This window comes from Protopterus annectens, chromosome 10.part0, assembly GCF_019279795.1.
Source record: "Protopterus annectens isolate FY-2018-M chromosome 10.part0, PAN1.0, whole genome shotgun sequence".
Taxonomy (NCBI): Eukaryota; Metazoa; Chordata; order Ceratodontiformes; family Protopteridae; genus Protopterus; species Protopterus annectens.
The window spans coordinates 132128647-132153373 of NC_056744.1; the positions used below are offsets into that span (position 1 = coordinate 132128647).

A 24727-nucleotide genomic window follows, 5' to 3' on the forward strand; every position below is an offset into this window, starting at 1 on the left:
ATTTCTATCTATTTCATTACCCTGCTGTAAAAACCATTTTTGTACGGTTTTGCACGTCCGGGCAGCGCCGGCTAGCTAGGGCTAAAATTATCCCCGCTCCACTAAGTCTCCTCTTCAGTTTTTCCCTTGAAAGTAGTCTAACTCTCAACCTAAGCACTTTAAAAGCATCCTACAGTCCAGCACTTGCTCAGACCTAACAGCAAGTACTAATATACCCTGACACTTGATTGCCCAGCAGGACAAGGCTCATTATTCACCCCTCACCAACCAAGCAACTAAACAGCTCACCCTACTATTCAGGCATGACCAAAGGGCAATTTCAGGTATACTCTCCAGTCCAGCTGGTGAACCTGTGTATCCTGAGGCAATGTTACAACTGCCTCATGTACACAGACAACCCTCTCCTCCTACCACAAAACATTAACATATGCGAGAGATGCAATTATACAGCTAAATTGGAAACTATGCTCTCTCCACCCAAGACTGGAACAGGCAGTCATGAGGAGAAGGTTAACACTTACACCACACTTCCAGCCTCACAAAAATATACTAAACTAGCACTGGCAAAAAATACACATAAATACATGAAATCATACTCGGAGGCTCTAAATAAAAACCTGCAAAAGCATCACAGACCTCCAAGGAAGACACCCAAAAAGCCTGTACCTCCCGTCACAAACCAGACAACACATAAAACACAAAATCAGTGTGCCACACGATCACAGCCCTTAAGGTGAAATAACATACCTAACGCACTAGTAATAGGTGACTCTATAGTCAGGCACACTGACGTCCCACTCACTAGGCTGGATGAGAAGGTTACTGTTAGCTACCTGTTGGGAGCCAGAATCCACCACATAACACAAGCACTCAGGTCACTCCAGAACAAGTACAAATATGACTCTGCCATTGTTAATGTTGGTGTGAATGACCTGAGACGTACCTCCCTGGACTACTTGAAAAGAGACATGGAAAAGCTCTCTGATCTTGTAGCCCAGGTGGGTATGACCCTGAATAGCATCCTGCCCTCACCAAGAATGATACCGCAGTTTAAAGAAAAAATGATCAATTTCAACAATTGGCTAAGCTTCTGGTGTCATTCAAAGGGGATCCAGTGTCTGTCAGCATGGGAAGACATGCTCAACAGGCCTCGTTGCTTCGCAAGAGATGGCTTGCACCTGTCACCCCCAGGCATTCAAATACTGGCCAAGGCTCTTGCTGCCCCCATAGTGCCTTTTTTAGGCAAGGCTCAAAAGTCAACCCCCCCCTCCGTAAACAGCACAAATAAAAAAATGAGGGTTATGCTACTCAATGCCAGGAGTATAAATCTCAAAATGCACGCACTCGAAGCACTCCTCAGTATGGAGAACGTCGACATCTGTGCAGTAACTGAAACCTGGTTCAAGTTTCCACAGAGCACCCCAGCACTACAGGGCTACAACTCATACCACAAAGTTTGGCCACAGAACATGGACTGAAACACAAAAGGAGGGGGTGTATCCATATTTATCAAGGATACCTAAACCTCCAGGTTAGTAGCGCAGCATGATACCTCCGAGATCATCCATGTGCAACTAACATCAGGCAAATCTGCAATGCAAATTGTGGCCTGCTACTGATCACCCTTCATGACCCAGGACCACCACTTTAGCTTTCTAGAGACACTGGAAAACATGAAGGTCCTACCGAACACCCTGATATTGGGCGATTTCAATTACCCTACTGTTAAGTGGGAAAACTACTCAAGTACAAACTCCCAGGTCCAGCGCTTCCTGGAGTTTATCAACTCAAATGCCCTGGATCAGCTGGTAAACTCCCCTACCAGAGGTGAAAACATATTGGACCTGGTCATCACCAACATGGGTGACAGGTGTTCCACACTGGAGGTCAACCCGTCACTGGTTAGATCTGACCATAAACTAACCACTTTGGATGTCCACACCACACCACCACCTCCAACCAAGGAAACCACAGTGAAAAAAGTACAGTTTTGTACCTACCATAAATGTAGAAGTTCGAGGATCCACATTGCTGCAGTCCTAACAATTGGGTAGTCCGCTGTCCAGTCGGCCCGAATACCAAAGTATATGGCTGACGTCGGTCAGGGCGCATTAGACTGACGTCAGTACGTCAGGGTACTAATGCGCATGACCGACGTCATATCCTCAGTCTTTTCTTGCCCCAGATGTCAGAAGACCCTAAAAAGACAAGGCCAAATATACCTGCACCAAAAATATGTAAAATATATACAACATTACCAGCATATAACCTCACCTACACAAACACCCCTAAACACAGAGGGGAAGGAGGGAGGGTAAATTGGACTGCAGCAATGTGGATCCTCGAACATCTACATTTATGGTAGGTACAAAACTGTACTATGTTCTTCATTCCACATTGCTGCAGTCCTAACAATTGGGTAGAATCCCAAAGCAGAGGTAAGGGAGGCTGGCAAATCATAAAGAAGCAGGAGCTGACAATATGCCTTGCAAAATAGCTGTGGCAAAAGCAGCCCTAGACTTAGAGTAGAGAGGAAGGTGATAATGCTTAGAGAAAGTATGCACTGAACTCCAAGTAGCTGCCTCCAAAATATCCTTAGTTGCCACCCCCCTTAGAAATGCTGTTGAAGTGGCAGTAGCCCTAGTGGAATGAGGCCTAATCCCAGCTGGAATCTCTTTGCCATGATGGGAATAACAAAATGCAATGCAAAACCCAATCCACCTAGAAATAGTTTGTTTTGACACAGGCTTGCCCTGCGAACTCAAAGCAAAAGAAACAAACAACTGCTGAGACTGCCTAAAATCCTTAGTCCTGCTTAAATAATAACGCAATTAACTGTGTACATCTAAAGTGTGCAAAATCTTTTCCCCTTTATTTTGAGGATCTGCATAAAAAGTAGGCAAATGAATAGTTTGGTTTAAAGCCACACTAGAAACCACCTTAGGCATAAAGGAAGGATTAGTACGTAATGATACCCTATCCTTATGAAAAATCAAAAAAGGCTCAACCGCCATAAGGGCCTGCAACTCAGAAACCCTTCTTGCAGAAGTAATGGCCAACAAAAAAGCAGTCTTCCATGACAAGTATTTCAGTTCAGCAGTAGCCAAGAGGCTCAAAAGGTTGTAGAGTAAGTTTCTCCAACACAAAATTGAGATCCCAAGCAAGAGTAGGAGCTCTACGTGGGGGTCTTATATTCTTTGCCCCTCTAAGAAATTGCTTGAACAAAAGATGTGAAAACAATGGTGGGTCACAATCATAGTGAGCTGAAATTGCTGCAGCATGAATCTTAATGGAAGAGAAAGACAAACCTTTGTCCAATAACTCAGTAAGATATTGAAGAGCCACACTCAAATTAGTCTCAGAAATCTCCAAATTCTTTGCTGCAGTCCAAAATAAAAATCTCTTCCATTTTTCTGCGTACACTTTCCTTGTACTAGGTCTTCTGGCTTCCATAATCACATTTAAAACTTGTTGAGGAAGTTGAGACCTGCTGTCTTTCAAAACAGAATATGCCAGGCTGTTAGATGAAGAGAGTGAAGCTTGACATTGAGCAGGTGACCGTCCCTCTGAGACAACAGGTGTGGAATCAAGGGTAAAGGCCATGGAGGCTTCCTTACCAGACTCCTCAGTAATGGGTACCAGTGCTGCCGAGGCCAATCTGGAGCTATTAAAATCATCCTTGGCTTGTCTTGTCTGACCTTTAGAAGCACCTTTGAGAGAAGAGGCAGAGGTGGAAAAGCATACACATGAAGATTTTTCCAACTGAAAGAAAGAGCATCCACTTTCCAAGCTGTGTGATGAAACCTCTTTGTGCAAAACTTTGGCAGCTGGTGGTTTAGTGGAGAAGCGAACAGATCTATGTCTGGAGTTCCCCATGACACTGTCAATTTTGAAATACATGAAGATCCAGTTTCCACTCGTGGGGATCCATGATTTGTCTGCTTAACACATCTGCTAAGGAGTTCTGTGCTCCGGCAGAAACCTTGCCTGAAGAGTTAGTTGCAAGCTGAGCGCAGTCTCCCATAGAATCATTGCTTGCCTGCACAATGGGTAAGAATGTGTTCCCCCTTGTTTGTTGATGTACCACATGACAGTTGTGTTGTCTGTTAGAATCAACACCTGCCCTGGAAGAAGTAACTCCTTGAAAGCCATTAATGCAAACTGGACTGCTAACATCTCTTTCATGTTGATATGTAGATGCTGTAGTCTGGCAGGCCACTTGTCTTGTATCCACTTTCTATTTAGATGAGCTCCCCAAGCAATGTCTGAGGCATCTGTCGTTAGAATCTGACTCGCCTCTGGCCGGGTCACAGAGAGTCCCTTGTTTAGGCGACATTCCTGAGGCCACCACAAAAATTCCTTTTGAATGCAAGGTATTATTTGAATGACAGTGTCCAAATCCTGGCAGTGCTGTGTCCATACATTTTTGAGATACCATTGCAGCTTCCTCATATGCAGTTTGGCATTGGGAAGCACCAGAATACAAGATGCCATGAACCCTAAGGCTTGAAGGACTGTCCTTGCAGTCAGCCCGGACTGAAGAGATAGCTGATGGAAGTAACTGGAAAGATTCTTTTTGTTTGTCCGGGGTTAAAAAGGCCATCTGGGCTGCTGTATTCAGTCTCACACCCAGAAAGCACATGTCTTGAGAGGGTACTAGACTGGACTTTATTTCGTTCACAGAATACCCTAGGCATCTTAGCACTGCTATGACATATTCCAAATGCTGTAGAAGGTCTTCCTTTTCTTGAGCCAGAATCAGGCAGTCGTCCAAGTAAGGATAGATTTGAATTCCTTTTAGCCTGAAGTAAGCTATCACTGGAGCCAGAACCTTTGTGAATACTCTGGGCGCAGTAGATAAGCCAAAGGGCAATGCAGAGAATTGATAATGAGAATTTCCAGCTCGAAAACGCAGATACTTCCTGCAACTTAGTCTTATAGGCACATGAAGGTAAGCTTCCTTGAGATCTAAAGTTACCATCCAGTGATCTTTGCCCAGCAGAGGTAAAAGCTGTTGTAACGTCAACATTTTGAACTTGGGAATGTCCAGATAAGTGTTGAGGATAGATAAATCCAAAATTGGTCTCCACGTGTTCCCCTTCTTGGTACTAGGAACAGGCGAGAATAAAATCCTAGGCCCCTTTCTGGCACAGGAACTGGCTGAATGGCCCCTATTTGAAGCAACAGAGAAATTTGCTTGTGAGCCTCTTTTCTTTGTAGAGGAGGAATGTCTGGCATGCCTTTGAAAGGAGGCAAGGTATGGAAATAAAACCTGTAACCGTGGTGAATGATATCCAAAACCCATCTGTCTTGGGTAATTAAATCCCAATTTTCTTTGAAAAGAGCCAGCCTTCCTCCCAAAGGTGCTGCCAGGCGAGAATGTACTGGCAGCTGAAAAGGTAGGTCATTGGGTCTGTTTACGAAAGGACTGACCCCTGCCTTCACCAGAAGACTGAGCAGGTGAACTCCCTGTTCTAGGCCTAAAAGAACCTTGTGCTCTGCCCCTACCACGGCTAGACCTACCCCTAGACTGGGAATCATAAGCAGGATATGTCCATCCCTTAGTAGGCCAATTTCTACTAAACTGGAGGCTGAACCTGCAAAAAATCCTTAACAGTTTGCATAGACTTAGCCTTGTCCTCCATTTTCTTCAAAACTGCTTCCACAGGCGCACCAAACAACACATCAGACTGTAAAGGAGCATCCAAAATCCTTGTTTTAACATGCTCAGCTAAATTCTGATCCCTCAACCAGGCGTGCCTACGAAGAACAGAACCAGTGGCAGCCACCCTCGAGGAGGCCTGCACAGCATCAAAACCACATTGCAGGGAATGTTTACCCACCTGTTCAGACACATGAACTAAATCCTGCAACTCTTTACACTCAATACCTGCTGCCAGAGCATCCACCTTAGATTTCAACTGTGAAAGGAGGTAATTCTGATATTTTAACATGTGAAACTGACAATTCAACGCCCTCATGGCTAAAGTGGAAGTATACACTTTCTTTCCCCATCTATCCAAAGCCCTTGCCTCTTTATCAGGAGGAACAGGATTTTTAACAACAGAGGCCTTCACACCTTTAGGCCCCTGAGAGACCATTTCCGGGTCTGCCCTAGGACTCTTAAAAAGATACTTATGAGCTTCAGGCACCCTATAGTACCTATCCGGTTTAACTGGGGCAGGAGGCAAAGAATCAGGATTCAGGGAAGCCTCTGCAAAAACATCTTCCACCACATTCAGAACAGGAGGTATAGCTAAAGGCCTATGCTGGGGTAAAAACAAGAATTCCCTAAGCCTCTTCCTGGAATCAGAGAAATCTTGACCTTCCCATTTAAAATGCTCCCTCATGGAATGCAGAGTCTCTGAAAATGAAAAATCCTCAGGAGGAGAAGCTGAAGGAGTAGAATCATCCACATCAGAATCAGAATAAGGAGGATACTCCTGCAAGTCTTCAGCCGAAGACTCAGAAGCCTCCGAACATTGCTCAAAACTCTCAAACTCAGGTTCCACCCTAGGCCTCTTATCAGGAGGGGGCATAGAACCCCTAATCATAGTAAGTAAATCCTCTGCCATTTTAAGCATATGTTTCTTAGGCAAAGACCCTGAAGCACTAGGAGAAACCCCCACTGAAGCTAAACTTGGCCTGCCTCTCAAAGAAGCCTTGGAAACAGAAGGGGAGGCCCTAACCACCTTAGGAAGAGAGGGAAGAACAGCCACCTGAGAAGCCCCCTCAGCCTGGCCTACTTCCTGAGAGGACACATCTTGTAACAGTAAAGTCTCTCCCTGAGACTCCAAAGAAACTCCTGGCAGAACCTCCGGCTCCACTGAGCCTTCTAGAGAACCGACGTCCAGGACTGTCGGTTCTTCAACCCTAGGCTTTGCTGCTTTGTCCTTGCGCTTTTTGGCCGAAGCGGGCATCGGAGCATCCGACGGCATTTTATAATTACAACGCTTCCCAAACACTAACCTGGCACAGTCTAACCTTCTCTTAATAGTGCGTTTGTTAAATCTAGCACAAGAGCGGCATCCAACAACGTCGTGCTCAGGCCCTAAACAAGGTATACACAAAGTATGGTAATCCCTATGAGGTATCTGTTTCCCACAAGAAATACAGTTATTCACTTTTTCTGACATCCGGTTAAATACTGAGGCAAGAAAAAAACAAAATATTCCCCAACGGGGTACTTAGCCAACTTTGATTCGGTCTGAAACTCTGACTTCAGAAACTTTCAGAACGCCAACCTGCACTCGCAAAATTGCTTCTGCATCGGACCATGCGGCAAAAAAGACTGAGGATATGACGCCGGTCATGCGATTAGTACCCTGACGCATTGACGCCAGTCTAATGCGCCCTGACCGACGTCAGCCATATACTTTGGTATTCGGGCCGACTGGACAGCGGACTACCCAATTGTTAGGACTGCAGCAATGTGGAATGAAGAACATCTTTTCTATAGCAAACTTCACCTTACTTAAGACAGAGGTGGTAAGTTTCACAGCCCCCACGCTAAAGGATAACAGTGTCCAAGATGCAGGAACCATTACAAATTCACTCTATGAGCACCTACAAGGATGCATGGATCATGCCATCCCTAGCAACACCAAGACTCACTCCCTAGGAGAAGGAAACCAGTCTGGTGGACCCCTGCCATAAACAGGCTATACAATAGGAGGAGGAAACTAGTTCAGAAAAAAAGCAAATCCTAAGAAGGAAAGACATCCCTGATCAGTATCAGTAAGAAACTAAGGTCCCTCATAAAATCCTCCAAGGCTAACTTCGAAAGAGAAATAGCCAAGGATTCAAAAGATAACCACAAAGCCTTCTTTAGCTAAGTCAAGAATCTAAGTGGCAACTCGCAGATATGCTCTGAGCTAGTGCAAAATAGCACAAAATATACTGAACCCACTGATACTGCCAACATCCTGGCAGATAGATTCAGTGCAAACTTCGCCCCACCCCACCCCCAAAAGGGCCCACAACAATACCGGAAAAGTGTAGTGTCCCAGAAATCACAGATGCACAGGTGAAAACAACCCTTTCAAAAGCCAAAAGCACAGCGTCAATGCGGCCAGATGGTGTCCCAGGCTGCATCTTGCACGAACTACAGAACAAACTAACCCCCCCACCTAAACGCACTGTTCAACCTCAGTCTCTCCACAGGCTATGTGCTCAAAGAATGGTGCACATCAATGGTTATTCCGCTCCACAAAGGAGGGGCCACAACTGACCTTGGTAACTATTGTCCCATAAGCCTGACTAGCCTGGTCTGCAAGGCTATGGAGCACATCATCATGGAACTCATTAACAAAGACATTGGGAACCTCCAAACACTTGACCCGACCCAGTTCAGCTTTGTTAAGGGCAGATTCATGCCTACTAAACCTGGTTGACTACTTTGAGACAGTCACCAAGGCCATAGATGAGGAGAAGGTAGTTCACACAACCTACCTTGACCTCACCAAGGCTTTTGACACCATTCCCCACTTGGGGAATTATAGAAAAACTCACCAGCTTGAACATAAACCCCTACGTCATGAGATGGGTTGCCAACTGGCTTACAGACAGAACTCACATTCTAAGAATAGCGGACTCCAGGCTCGACTCTAAACCAGTCATAAGTGGTGTCCCACAAGGCTTGGTCCTGGGACCCCTACTATTCGGCATATACTTCTCAGAAGTACAGGCAAACACAGGAGTACTATGGCTAACCAAGTTCGCCGATGACTGCAAACTGGGAGCCATAATTGACTCTCCAGATGACACGGATATTCTACAAAAGAGCCTTACTGAGACGGACACCTGGTGTCAAAGTCATGGTCTCAAGCTAAATGCCAAAAAATGCATAGTCATCGCGTTTGGGAAAAACAAAACACCCATGAATTACCAGATAGGTGACAGCCCCCTTAATACAGAAGAGGTAATAAGAGATCTGGGGACCCGGGTAGATAGTAATCTCTCCTTTGACAATCATATTGCCAAGGTAGTTAGGAAATCCTTCTATGTAGCCCATCTAGTTACTAAAGGGTTCGCATCTAGAAATAAAGAGGTTATAGTGCCTCTCTACTCATCACTCATCAGACCCATCATAGTGTACAATGCCCCGTTTGGGATGTACCTCATAAGACACTTCCAACAGCTGGAAAGTCCATAAAAGTACCTCACCAAGAGGAATACTGGCCTCAAACATATGTCCTATGCAGCCCAACTGGAAAAACTCCAGCTGTACTCAGTGGCATATCGCTTACTCAGAGGTGATCTCTGCCTGACTTACAAAGCCATGTCCAACTCAGTATTGATGGACATGCTCCACCTAAATAAATCCAAGTCACTGCGAGCTACTCGCTCTAGTGAGCTAAACCTCGCCACAAAAATAACTAGAACATGCTGAAGGGATAGATTCCTATCACAGAGACTCCCCATGCTTTGGAACAAAATTCCTAACTACATTATGCAGAGCCCCTCATTAACACTCTTCAAGAGAAACCTTGACGAGTGGATGGGTAACAGCAAATACACCCCTGAGATCATTTAATTGGCTCTTCTTGACAGAGACTCAGTTAATTAATCAATGGGGTGGCGAAAGCTGACAAACTCTGGCTAGGCTTAAAAAAGCCCTCAGGCAAATAGCCTAGTACCTACCTATGAACCTATAAATGGTTTTGTAGTAATCCCTGAATGTAGAGAAGTTGTTAGGGGATGTGAAACAGATTTCTAGGGAGAAGGTGACAAAGAAATGGTCAGACTTGACTATGGAAGAGATAAGTAGGATACTGAAACCTGGAGATACATTTATGAGGACTACATCTAGAAGATTAACACCTCTTTTCGAAGAAGAACAATTTGGTCAAGTGTATTAGCATTTATGGAGTTCAGAACTCTCTGGGAATATTTACTGACAGCAGTAGACATCTTCCATATAGATATGGATTATCAAAGTCTCCCATAAGAAAGGCCTTTTGCTTAATGACTAACTATTCTAACTGATTAAGGTAATCTGCAAGCTATGAAGGGACCATAGCTGGGGTTTTATAATGTGATCATTTTACTGGGTATTACAGGGACTTCAACCAGTTTAAGATCTGTATCACACAGACTCCGGAGAAATAAAACGGGGTCATGAATAGATATATGGTTACTTCCTGTATTTGGTAGTGGCTCTGAAACCATGATAGGCATTGTTATCTATAGTAAAGATAGTGTTATCATAACACTGGGACCAATTTTCTTTAATTACACAAATGTTGACGTCTTTGAGAGTAATAAAGGCCTTAGCTTCAGACATGTTTGTTTTCTAGGCTGCAGGCACTTACCAGTGTTATCTTGATAGTATATGGATTTGTATTTTCTGAGCTGGGCTATCAGGTGAACTTTGCCTTAGAAAATGAAACTATGAAGCTGCAGTCAGTACAAGAAAGCTGAGAAGTGAGATTTGCAGGCTGTCTTTGGCAAAGTTGTATGCGTGTATGTGCACGTATGTATGCGTGCGTGGTTATGTGCATACATGCATGTGTGTGTGTTGGGGTGGAGCGGACTGTTGAACATTTAACTTCATGCCGACATATACACTAGAATGACCCCAATTTACTAATGTGTTATAGAAGACAATTATTTTAGCCTTGAATTAAGGTACCAGGCATGTTGACAGCAGAAGACTCCCCAGTGCTAGGGCCTTGTGTTATCTGAAGATATGAGAGAAGAAGCTTGACAAGGTCTCTCTCTGCATTCCCCTTAGAAGTGGAATGATTCACCCCTGCATGGGCAACTACTAGTCTGTACCAGTGTAGTGTATTATGTGGCAGTGCAGAGATGTTGGCATAGTCTTTACACCCCTAATTCTGCCATCAAAGAGTCAGCTGTCACACTCTAAATGGTGTGTGTGTGTGTGTGTGTGTGTGTGTGTGTGTGTGTGTGTGTGTGTGTGTGTGTGTGTGTGTGTGTGTGTGTAACTTACAATTGGATTTAAAAAGAGTAAGGCATTTCTTGGATGTGGAGCAGGCTTACAGCCTTATGTTGTAGGTGACTGCAGTAGCACATGAGGTTGTGGTGTTAGTATTTTGACTGCACGGCTTTGGTAAGTTAGTATGCCTGGGAGGCATAGACAATGATTTCTCTACTGCCTTACTATATGTAAGAGTGGTATTGTGGTACTGTGTTAATGTAGTGTTGCAGTGACAATCACTAACTCCATGGTGACAGGTAATTTCTGAATGTTGCTTAAGGGGTCTAGGCTAAGAATGACACAAGAATGAAAGGCAGAGGTGAAGAGTTAAGGGTTGCTACAATTGTGAGTTTGTTGGCAACCAGGAATTATACCAGGTAATAATGAACTGCTAATAGTGTTTAAAAATATCTTCAAAAGTGTTGGTTCATGTTAGTTTGTTTAGTGAAAAGATACTGGCACCATTAACATCCTCCGCATTACAGATTCTGGGCTCTGAAAGGATACTTTACAGCTAGAATGCATAAATATTCCTAGCTGATGTGCACCTGTCAAAGCAGCTAGTGAAAGGCTTTGATGTGAGAACACCCACTCAAAGTAGAAGGCAAAAACCCTGTAAACATTCATATGAGAGAGTTAGTGATATTTTCCTTGGAAGGTCTGACTAATATAAATATGATGACTTAACTGCTGTGTCATTTTTTTTTTTTTTTTTTTTTTTTTTGTATTGCTGGAAAAAATAAGTCTAAGCTTTAGATACTATTAACAAAACCTGCAGTTTTATTTGCAAGCTGCTGAAACTATAAACAGACTGCTACTGTCTGCATACCTGCCAGTATTTTGTGATTCATATTAAGTCTGCAACCTAAGAAAGGCCAGGAATGAAGAGAACTGTAATAACAGCACAGATACCTGCACTGTCTAATTTAGTGCATATTTTGTTTATAGAACATTATTAGGCAAAACAATAAGATCTTGCATGCCTTTAGAATATGATCTCCAGCAAACTAAAAATTAACTGAAACTATAATCTTGGTAATATAAGAGAAATGAGCAATTTGGAAAGAATAATTGAAATCATGTTGATAAGATGCACATGCAAGCTTAGGAAGGCTTACGAATGCACACATACACACCTGCATATGAAGCAGAACACACAAGGGTGCAATGCTTTTCTGCCGCTTAACCTAGTTGGACAAAAAATCTAAATCAAAATTCTTGAGTAATAAAACAGTAAGGAAGACTGATTCTCCATAAGAAACTTCAGAAGCAGGGTGCAAAGTCCTAACATTTTTACGAAAGAAGTGATATTGTTAGAACATGACATGTTTTATTCTGTTTCACTTGAATTATTTTTATTCAGCTGTGTCTAATAAATAATACATTTCATCCACATTCATACATCTCCCAAGCTGTAGTTCAAAGATTCTGTTCGAAAATCACAATCTTTGATATCTCCCACACACAGGAAACTTCAGTTGTTAGGATCACAGTGTTCAGTGTCTGACAATGCCTGCTGTGTGTGTTCTCGTCTCACAAACTCTGGTTGTTGTTGTTCAGCTTCAGCATGGCTTAGTTTTATACATTATTCCTTTTCTGTTCATGATTAACATCTACTCAAATTCCCTTCCCTCAGTTGCATTTCTTCAAGTTTCATTTCATGATTTTTTTCTGATTTCATTTTATCAACACTTTATTAATAGTGAAAAACAGCTGCATCTTTGAAGCCAAAGGACTACCAAGTTTCTTTCTGTAAGAAAGGAGTGACTTGGCGAAGAAAATAAAACTCTGCTGAAGTAATATTGTTTTTTCCATGACTTTTCTCTCTGTCGGTCACTAAAGGAACATAACTGTTGCTCTGTGTTTCTCCCTCAGAGGCAGAGCCAAGAACCATTCAGGCAAATGAGAGGTTCAGACATTTTATTTGTAAAGGGTAAAAATAATTAATGGCAAAATAAGCATGCGAGTGTAAGGCACTTCAATGTAAAGCTGTCCAAAACTACGAAAAGAGAGAGATCTAGCTAAAAACACCAAGAACATGAAAAAGGTTACATATGGATGAGTGGGTAGCTGAGAAATGCAAAATGAAGAAAACTGCAGTTTTGTATCACAATGTTTTCTGTTTACTGTTCATTACATTAACATATAGGGAAAAGGCGACAATACATTACATTTATATAGGTCAAGCATAACAAGATGCAGATGGATTCAGAGCTCTGTTAAAGGCACAGGCACTTTCCTGATTGCTTCAGTCCTAGATAAGATGCTGAGGAAGCAATACTGCATAACACTGACGCAGTTCCCCATGTACTTGCCAAGCGTTAGATTTTAAAAGAAAAATAAAATATGTAGTTGCTGCTGATGGCTCTGGTATCGCTTGTGAAATGGACACACAGGCATTGAAATGGTCATCTGGCTAGTAAAGAGAAAGTTACCGCTGTGATGGTCACAATCCAGCAAAAAACAATCTGCGTTAAAATTAGCTGCATGTGACCCACTTTTGTCCAAATGAGGAATGACTACATATGAAATGGTGAAGTTTAGTGTCCTCCAAATACAATATAGTGGACTTGTCAGCCAGAAAACATTACCTACTACCATCAGAAGAGGACTGACTAGAGAACATGAATTCATCCATAATGTATTGGTTCAAAAAGAAGGTCAAATTTCTTTAAGACTGTACCAAACTTGAAACTCATTAATTCTTTAATTTTTTGATAATCCCTTCATCCTGTTCAGGGTTGCAGAAAATCAGAGCATAACTTGGCAAGCAAGGGGCATAAAGCAGGATGCCAGTCCATCAAAGAAGTGCACACACAGATACATATACTGCACATGCACCTATGAGTAATTTCTGAGGATCACCAATAAGTCTAGTGATATGCTGACTGCAGCACAGAGCTATAATCTACATAACTGGAATTGGGTCACATTCCTCTCAACTGTCCAGATTTTCGTAGAATGTATAGATCTTTGCTTTATATGTTTGGTCTGGTCCTCATAAAATCTGTGGTTTTCTGGCAAATCACTGAGGACTGAACTCAGTAAATAATTACATACATTTGTGTTCCTCATATCATATCTTTCAGAAAATGAATGCTAACATGAATTCTGTTTTTCTAGCAACTTTCTAAGTTAATAACAATATTTAAAATCTGTCCCTACTTTGTGGGGGTTGTATCCCCATTATTTTAGGCTGTGTCCAGATTTCTTGCAATAAAAGGTTGAGAGGTATGCCTGGGTGTTACCTGAAAATGGGCATCTTTCCCTAATCAAGAAATTCAAAACAATCAATCAATAAATATATAAACAAAGAAATATACATACATACAAACACCATACCTCCATTCTGCAAGGATTTTCAAAGTAGTAGGTTTCAGAGTCTAGTGGAATGTATCTTTTCTATTTTTGTCTACATACTGAAAGTTACTGGTTTATATCCCTTTAAGTACCACCTTTGACAACAGACTCATTGGAGATACTAAACACATAAAACATCATACATTACAACATATTACCCTGAGATTTTACACTGGAACATCTTCAAAGAGCTACAGTGGATATAAAAGGTGTACACACAGCTGTTAAAGTGCTAGGCTTTTGTGATATAAAACAATGAGACCACAATAAATCATTTCAAAACTTTTCCCACCTTGAGTGTGACCTATAACCTGTACAATTCAATTGAAAAACAAACACATCTGTTAGGGGAAAAAAGTACAGTTTTGTACCTACCATAAATGTAGATGTTCGAGGATCCACATTGCTGCAGTCCTAACTATTGGGTAGTCCGCTGTCCAGTCGGCCCGAATACCAAAGTATATGGCTGACGTCGGTCACGGCGCATTAGACTGACGTCAGTAGGTCAGGGTACTAATGCGCATGACCGACGTCATATCCTCAGTCTTTTCTTGCCCCAGATGTCAGAAGACCCTAAAAAGACAAGGCCAAAACCAAAACACACCAAACATACCTGCACCAAAAACATATACAAAATATACAAAGGTACCAGAATATAACTCACCTACACAACCACCCCTAAACACAGAGGGGAAGGAGGGAGGGTAAATTGGACTGCAGCAATGTGGATCCTCGAACATCTACATTTATGGTAGGTACAAAACTGTACTATGTTCTTCATTCCACATTGCTGCAGTCCTAACTATTGGGTAGAATCCCAAAGCAGAGGTAAGGGAGGTTGGCAAATCATAAGGAAGCAGGAGCTGATAACATGCCTTGCAAAATAGCTGTGGCAAAACCAGCCCTAGACTTAGAGTAGAGAGGAAGGTGGTAATGCTTAGAGAAAGTATGCACTGAACTCCAAGTAGCTGCCTCCAAAATATCCTTAGTTGCCACCCCCCTTAGAAATGCTGTTGAAGTGGCAGTAGCCCTAGTGGAATGAGGCCTAATCCCAGCTGGAATCTCTTTGCCATGATGGGAATAACAAAATGCAATGCAAAACCCAATCCACCTAGAAATAGTTTGTTTTGACACAGGCTTGCCCTGCGAACTCAAAGCAAAAGAAACAAACAACTGCTGAGACTTTCTAAAATCCTTAGTCCTGCTTAAATAATAACGCAATTGCCTGTGTACATCTAAAGTGTGCAAAATCTTTTCCCCTTTATTTTGGGGATCTGCATAGAAAGTAGGCAAATGAATAGTTTGGTTTAAAGCCACACTAGAAACCACCTTAGGCATAAAGGAAGGATTAGTACGTAATGATACCCTATCCTTATGAAAAATCAACAGGGCCCACCGCCATAAGGGCCTGTAACTCAGAAACCCTTCTTGCAGAAGTAATGGCCAACAAAAAAGCAGTCTTCCATGACAAGTATTTCAGGTCAGCAGTAGCTGCAGGCTCAAAAGGTTGTAGAGTAAGTTTCTCCAACACAAAATTGAGATCCCAAGCAGGAGTAGGAGCTCTACGTGGGGGTCTTATATTCTTTGCCCCTAAGAAATTGCTTGAATAAAGGATGTGAAAACAATGGTGGGTCACAATCATAGTGAGCTGAAATTGCTGCAGCATGAATCTTAATGGAAGAGAAAGACAAACCTTTGTCCAATAACTCAGTAAGATATTGAAGAGCCACACTCAAATTAGGCTCCGAAATCTCCAAATTCTGTGCTGCAGTCCAAAATAAAAATCTCTTCCATTTTTCTGCATACACTTTCCTTGTACTAGGTCTTCTGGCTTCCATAATCACATTTAAAACCTGTTGAGGAAGTTGAGACCTGCTGTCTTTCAAAACAGAATATGCCAGGCTGTTAGATGAAGAGTTTGAAGCTTGACATTGAGCAGATGACCGTCCCTCTGAGACAATAGGTGTGGAATCAAGGGTAAAGGCCATGGAGGCTTCCTTACCAGACTCCTCAGTAATGGGTACCAGTGCTGCCGAGGCCAATCTGGAGCTATTAAAATCATCCTTGGCTTGTCTTGTCTGACCTTTAGAAGCACCTTTGGGAGAAGAGGCAGAGGTGGAAAAGCATACACATGAAGATTTTTCCAACTGAAAGAAAGAGCATCCACTTTCCAAGCTGTGTGGTGAAATCCCTTCGTGCAAAACTTTGGCAGCTGGTGGTTTAGTGGAGAAGCGAACAGATCTATGTCTGGAGTTCCCCATGACACTGTCAATTTTTGAAATACATGAAGATCCAGTTTCCACTCGTGGGGATCCATGATTTGTCTGCTTAACACATCTGCTAAGGAGTTCTGTGCTCCCGGCAGAAACCTTGCCTGAAGAGTTAGTTGCAAGCTGAGCGCAGTCTCCCATAAAATCATTGCTTGCCTGCACAATGGGTAAGAATGTGTTCCCCCTTGTTTGTTGATGTACCACATGACAGTTGTGTTGTCTGTTAGAATCAACACCTGCCCTGGAAGAAGTAACTCCTTGAAAGCCATTAATGCAAACTGGACTGCTAACATCTCTTTCATGTTGATATGTAGATGCTGTAGTCTGGCAGGCCACTTGTCTTGTATCCACTTTCCATCTAGATGAGCTCCCCAAGCAATGTCTGAGGCATCTGTCGTTAGAATCTGACTTGCCTCTGGCCGGGTCACAGAGAGTCCCTTGTTTAGGTGACATTCCTGAGCCCACCACAAAAATTCCTTTTGAATGCAAGGTATTGTTTGAATGACAGTGTCCAAATCCTGGCAGTGCTGTGTCCATAGATTTTTGAGATACCATTGTAGCTTCCTCATATGCAGTTTGGCATTGGGAAGCACCAGAATACAAGATGCCATGAACCCTAAGGCTTGAAGGACTGTCCTTGCAGTCAGCCCGGACTGAAGAGATAATTGATGGAAGTAACTGGAAAGATTCTTTTGTTTGTCCGGGGTTAGAAAGGCCATCTGGGCTGCTGTATTCAGTCTCACACCCAGAAAGCACATGTCTTGAGAGGGTACTAGACTGGACTTTATTTCGTTCACAGAATACCCTAGGCATCTTAGCACTGCTATGACATATTCCAAATGCTGTAGAAGGTCTTCCTTTTCTTGAGCCAGAATCAGGCAGTCGTCCAAGTAAGGATAGATTTGAATTCCTTTTAGCCTGAAGTAAGCTATCACTGGAGCCAGAACCTTTGTGAATACTCTGGGCAGTAGATAAGCCAAAGGGCAATGCAGAGAACTGATAATGAGAATTTCCAGCTCGAAAACGCAGATACTTTCTGCAACTTAGTCTTATAGGCACATGAAGGTAAGCTTCCTTGAGATCTAAAGTTACCATCCAGTGATCTTTGCCCAGTAGAGGTAAAAGCTGTTGTAACGTCAACATTTTGAACTTTGGAATGTCCAGATAAGTGTTGAGGATAGATAAATCCAAAATTGGTCTCCACGTGTTCCCCTTCTTTGGTACTAGGAACAGGCGAGAATAAAATCCTAGGCCCCTTTCTGGCACAGGAACTGACTGAATGGCTCCTATTTGGAGTAACAGAGAAATTTGTCTGCGAGCCTCTGTTCTTTGTAGAGGAGGAATGTCTGGCATGCCTTTGAAAGGAGGCAAGGTATGGAAATAAAACCTGTAACCGTGGTGAATGATATCCAGAACCCATTTGTCTTGGGTAATTAAATCCCAATTTTCTTTGAAAAGAGACAGTCTTCCTCCTAGAGGTGCCGCCAGGCGAGAAGGTACTGGCAGCTGAAAAGGCAGGTCATTGGGTCTGCTTACGAAAGGATTGACCCCTGCCCTCACCAGAAGTCTGAGCAGGTGAACCCACTGTCCTAGGCCTAAAAGAACCTTGAGCTCTGCCCCTACCACGTCTAGACCTACCCCTAGACTGGGAATCATAAGCAGGATAAGTCCATCCCTTAGCAGGCCAATTTCTACTAAACTTCGGAGGCTGCACCTGCAAAAAATCCTTAACAGTTTGCATAGACTTAGCCTTGTCCTCCATTTTCTTTAAAACTGCTTCCACAGGCGAACCAAACAACACATCCGACTGTAAAGGAGCATCCAAAATCCTTGTCTTAACATGCTCAGCTAAGTTCTGATCTCTCAACCAGGCGTGCCTACGAAGAACAGAACCAGTGGCAGCCACCCTGGAGGAGGCCTGCACAGCATCAAAACCACATTGCAAGGAATGTTTACCCACTTGTTCAGACACATGAACTAAATCCTGCAACTCTTTACACTCAATACCTTCCGCCAGAGCATCCACCTTAGATTTCAACTGTGAAAGAAGATAATTCTGATATTTTAACATGTGAAACTGACAATTCAACGCCCTCATGGCTAAAGTGGAAGATGTATACACTTTCTTTCCCCATCTATCCAAAGCCCTTGCCTCTTTATCAGGAGGGACAGGATTTTTAACAACTGAGGCCTTCACACCTTTAGGCCCCTGAGAGACAGTTTCCGGGTCTGCCCTAGGACTCTTAAAAAGATACTTATGAGCGTCAGGCACCCTATAATACCTATCCGGTTTAACTGGAGCAGGAGGCAAAGAATCAGGATTCAGGGAAGCCTCTGCAAAAACATCTTCCACCACATTCAAAACAGGAGGTATAGCTAAAGGCCTATGCTGGGGTAAAAACAAGAATTCCCTAAGCCTTTTCCTGGAATCAGAGAAATCTTGCCCTTCCCATTTAAAATGCTCCCTCATGGAATGCAGAGTCTCTGAAAATGAAAAATCCTCAGGAGGAGAAGCTGAAGGAGTAGAATCATCCACATCAGAATCAGAATAAGGAGGATACTCCTGCAAGTCTTCAGCCGAAGACTCAGAAGCCTCCGAGCATTGCTCAAAACTCTCAAACTCAGGTTCCACCCTAGGCCTCTTATCAGGAGGGGGCATAGAAGCCCTTATCATAGTAATCAAATCCTCTGCCATTTTAAGCATATGTTTCTTAGGCAAAGACCCTGAGGCACTAGGAGAAACCCCCACTGAAGCAAAACTTGGCCTGCCCCTCAAAGAAGCCTTGGAAACAGAAGGGGAGGCTCTAACTACCTTAGGAAGAGAAGGAAGAACAGCCACCTGAGAAGCCCCCTCAGCCTGGCCTACTTCCTGAGAGGATACATCCTGTAACAGTAAATTCTCTCCCTGAGACTCCAAAGAAACACCTGGCAAAACCTCCGGCTCCACTGAGCCCTCTAAAGAACCGACGTCTGGGACTGTCGGTTCTTCCACTCTAGGCTTTGCTGCTTTGTCCTTGCTTTTTAGCGAAGCCGGCCGGAGCATCCGACGGCATTTTATAATTACAACGCTTCCCAAACACTAACCTGGCACAGTCTAACCTTCTCTTAATAGTGCGTTTGTTAAATCTAGCACAAGAGCGGCATCCAACAACGTCGTGCTCAGGCCCTAAACAAGGTATACACAAAGTATGGTAATCCCTATGAGGTATCTGTTTCCCACAAGAAATACAGTTATTCACTTTTTCTGACATCCGGTTAAATACTGAGGCAAGAAAAACCAAAATATTCCCCAACGGGGTACTTAGCCAACTTTGATTCGGTCTGAAACTCTGACTTCAGAAACTTTCAGAACGCCAACCTGCACTCGCAAAAATGCTTCTGCATCGGACCATGCGGCAAAAAAGACTGAGGATATGACGTCGGTCATGCGCATTAGTACCCTGACGTACTGACGTCAGTCTAATGCGCCGTGACCGACGTCAGCCATATACTTTGGTATTCGGGCCGACTGGACAGCGGACTACCCAATAGTTAGGACTGCAGCAATGTGGAATGAAGAACATCTAAAAAACATACAATAAGCTGGTTGCAGATGTGTGCACACCCTTAAACTAATACTTTGTTGAAGCACCTTTTGATTTAATTACAGCATTCAGTATTCTTGGGTAGGAGCCTATCAGCATGGGACATCTTCACTTGGCAATATTTGCCCTCTCTTCCTTGCAAAAGTGCTTCAAATCTGTCAGATTGTGAGGGCAGCTCTTGTGCACAGCCCTCTTCAGGTCACCCCACAGAATTTCTATTGGATTTAGCTCTGGACTCTGACTGGGCCATTCCAAAACTTTAATTTTCTTCTAGTGAAGCCATTCTTTTGTTGATTTGGATGTATGCTTGGGGTCATTGTCATATTGAAAGGCAAAATTCCTCTTCATCTTCAGCTTTCTAGCAGATGCCTGAAGGTTTTGGGCTAAAAGTGACTGGTATTTGGAAATGTTCATAATTCCCTCCACCTTGATTAAAGCCCCAGTTCCAACTGAAGAAAAGCAACCCCAAATCATGATACTGCCACCACCATGCTTCACCATGGTGATGATGTTCTTTTGGAGATACAAAGTGTTGTTTTTGCTCCAAACGTACCTTTTGGAATTGTGGCCAAAATTCAACCTTGGGTCTCATCAGACCATAACACATTTTCCCACATGCTTTTGGGAAACTTGATGTATTGTTTAGCAAATTTTAGCTGGGTCTGGATGTTTTTCTGTATAAGAAAAGGCTTCCATCTTGCAACCCTACCCCATAGTCCAGACATATGGAAAATACGGGAGATTGTTGTCACATGTAGTACACAACCAGTACTTGCCAGAAATTCCTGCAGCTCCTTCAGTGTTCCTGCAGGTCTCTTGGCAGCCTCCCTGACCAGTTTTCATCTTGTCTTTTCATTAATTCTGGAGGGATGTCCAGTTCTTTGCAACATCACTGCTGTCCCATATTTTCTCCACTTTTTGATGGCTGTCTTCACTGTATTCCATGGTATATCCAATGCTGTGGAATTATTTTTGTATCCTTCTCCTAACTGATACCTTTCAACAATGAGATCCCTTTGATGCTTTGTAAGCTCTCTGCGAACCATGGCTTTTGCTGTAGCAGGCAGCTGAGTAAATGTCAGGAAAATCCTACTAGGACAGCTGAATTTTATTTGGGGTTAATCAGAGTCTCTTTAATTGATGGCAGGCGTGTACTTAAAACTGAATGCTATAATTAAATCAAAAGGTGCTGCAACAAAGTATTAGTTTAAGGGTGTTCACACTTATACAACCAGCTTATTGTACGTTTTTTATTTTTTATATTTTTACCCCAACAGATTTGTTTGTTTTTCAATTGAATTGTACAGTCTATAGGTCACATTAAAGGTGGGAAAAGTTTAGAAATGATTTATTGTGGTCTCATTTTTTATATCACAGAAACCTGGCATTTTAACAGGGGTGTGTAAACTATTTATATCCACTGTAGTTACTAAAACAGTTTGGCCTTAGCAGAAGCATTCCTTCACAAGGATGTGGCTTAAGATGTAGAACAAGCCACAAGACTGGCAAATTTAGGCAATGGCTGAGGACATCATTAATTTGTCAGGTCTTGATGACATCATCAGTGACTTGTAACTCCACCATATGTCACATTTGCCACAGCAGGCCCATCAGGTGTCGTACAAAGGGATCTTTCACAGAATGTTCCAGGAAAATTTGTACAAGAGTGACATGGTACAACCTCTTGGATGCCAGACAAAAATGTACCCCTTCTAAAGCTCAAGTAGATTCCTCTGCTATTAGGTTGAAGGGACTGCAATATAATAGAGTAAACAGGACACACAGCAAATCCATTTAGTAAAAAACTATATACAAACTTAGCCAAGCTAGAGTTTTCAGTGTGATTCCTTAAAACTTAGGATAATGCGATATATGCAAATGACCCCTTAAGGACATCAGGTGTTTTAGCTATATAGCAGTTCTGAACACAGTTTACATCCATTAATAGACAAATTCAGGCAAATAAAGCCAAATCCCAGTAGCTGTGAACATGCATGTTTCAGTCCTCTTATGACCTCATCAGCACAGCATTGGCTAACCCATAGAACCACAGGGTTGTTGCATCCAGCTGATGTCCATAACCATTAAGGTGTCTGCAAAATATCCCATCTAACTAAATAAAAAATTAAACATGAGACACAGACAACCCAATTAGTAAAAAAAACTACAATAAAAACCTAGCCAAGCTAGAGTTTTAACTGTGTGAATCCTTAAAAACATTTGTAAAAGAGGATAATGGGATATATGCAAATGACGCCTTAAGGACATCTTAAAAATTAGAAAAAGTCATTCAGAATTGCCATATAGCTGGAACACCTCATGTCTTTAAGGGGTCACTTGCATTCTGTACATCCCATTATCCTCTTTTACAAGAGGTTTTAAGGAATCACACAATGAAAACTATAGCTTAGCTAGGTTTTTCTTGTAGTTTTTTTTTTATTAGTAAATGGATTGGCTGTGTGCCCTGATGGGATATTTTGCATACACCTTAATGGTCAGGGACATCAGCTGGGTACAACAACCCTGTGTTTCTATAGGTTAGCCAAACAGTCCACGTATGATGTGCTGATGAGGTCATAGGAAGACTGAAACATGCATGTTCACATATAGTGAGGTTTGGATTTATTGGCCTGAATTTGTCCATTAACAGATTAAAAAAAAAAGTCATGGGCATTCAGAACTGCCAAAGAGCTGAAACACCTGATGTACTTAAGGGGTTATTTGCATATATCCTATTAGGTTTTAAGGAATCACACAGTGAAAACTCTAGCTTGGCTAGGCATTTCTTGTAGTTATTTTACTAATGAGACTGCAATATAAGTTTTTTCAAAGAAATATCAAACAAATGGGATTGAGATGGCTTCAGAGTCACAGTTAAACTCCGGGAAAGCTCCTGAACCTCATGGAAGACTTCAACAAAGTTATTTCAGCCTCCCTGTACATGAAAAAACAAGCTGCCATTTACAGAAGCATACCAACCCTCAAATATACAACACAGATATGCACATATAGCATTTCAGATTTGGCTTAGTGTGCAAGTCTTTTACTACTACTAATGTCCCACAAAACTGCCAGTTGTTTGTTAAACATAAAGACTGAGTTATTTATAGAACAACTGAATACCTATTTAACAAACAGAAAATATCAGTGAATACAACAATGGCAAACAACCCCAGAACAAGACTGTACGTCATTCAGTACTCAATCAGAATCTTTAATATCGATCGCTAAACCAATGTTATGTTTCTACACATTAACAATGCATGCTTACTTTATTACTTCAATTCTATTTCTCTCAGATTAACTGGAACTAAACTCCTTACTCTTAATTTCTTTTTCACTGAGTTTTTCATAATTCCAGCATTGTTATAAGACAACAGGAGAGTAATCATCACTAATCATGTAAATGTGCAAAATATACATACACAAGCAACATATAATATCTAACTAGTATTATAATGCATGGTAACGCATAACTTTGTCTTATACTAATTTTCCACTTTGTATGTGAGATGTTAATGTAATTTACAATTCCCTGTGTTGTATTTTATAGGAATAACTTCTCTGTGGGCAGTATCCCCCACCCCATCCCAGGCCTCTCAAAATTCCATACGATCTAATCATAGAGGCTAGCTGGCATAATCACCTACTGCTACAGCCTATAAGGAGTCTCAGCAGTAGTAAGTGGAGCATGGAAGAGGAGGAAGATTATAAGAACTTCTTCAGGGAATGTGGACAAAAGAAATAAAAATACATTTACACAACTACAGCACATATCAAATAACTAAACAGTGACGATATAAGATACAAGTGTTAGACATGAGTTGGCAAATGGAAGGAAATAACTAAATATTCTGCTCCTTTGTAACCAAATGCAAATATTTCCTTTTCTACCAAGACCAGGTGGTTTGATACTTCAAATATCCTCATGATGAGCCATGTGGCAAATAGAATACAGCTAATGAAAAAATCTCTTGCACGTGGGTAAAGTTGCACGGCAACAGCAGTCTCAGTCCACAAACAAAGAAGAAGCCAGCAACTGGAATGGATCCGAAAAATTTATTGTAATAACATCATAAAACAAACCGGTTTCGGCTGGCAAAAATAGCACAGTCTTCTTCAGTGATAAAGAACAAGCAAAAATGATGCATTTAAATAGTGTCAGCACAGCATCCTATTGGTGCAATTATAATTGCTCATTTAGACTAGATGTGAATAATGCTCCTAATATACTAATCCATTTCTTTTCTTTTGAGTTCAACAATAAATGCCATCCTGTTTTATTAAACCTATTGCCCCTAATAATATCAATAACTACAAAGGAAAATTTGGCAGTAGTGTGTATAAGACTGTGTTTGTACAAAGCATTATTAGGCCTTTTATTCCTAATGTTACTCATGTGTTCAGAGATACGGAATCTTAAAGGCCTGGAGGTTTGGCCAACATAAAAAGAGCCACGGCTACATGTTGCAAGATAGATTAACCATTCACTGCTGCAATTAGCGAAAAATGAAATATCAAAAACCCTACTACAATTTCTGCTAGTGAATTCTTTGGTCTTGACAATATTG

General features: G+C 42.0%; 1 protein-coding gene across 2 annotated transcripts in view; it reads right to left on the minus strand.

Annotated features, from left to right (window-relative positions):
- The window catches only part of PRKCA (protein kinase C alpha), a 2412375-nt gene that overhangs the window by 1141097 nt on the left and 1246551 nt on the right, over window positions 1-24727 (minus strand). The window lies entirely within an intron of this gene.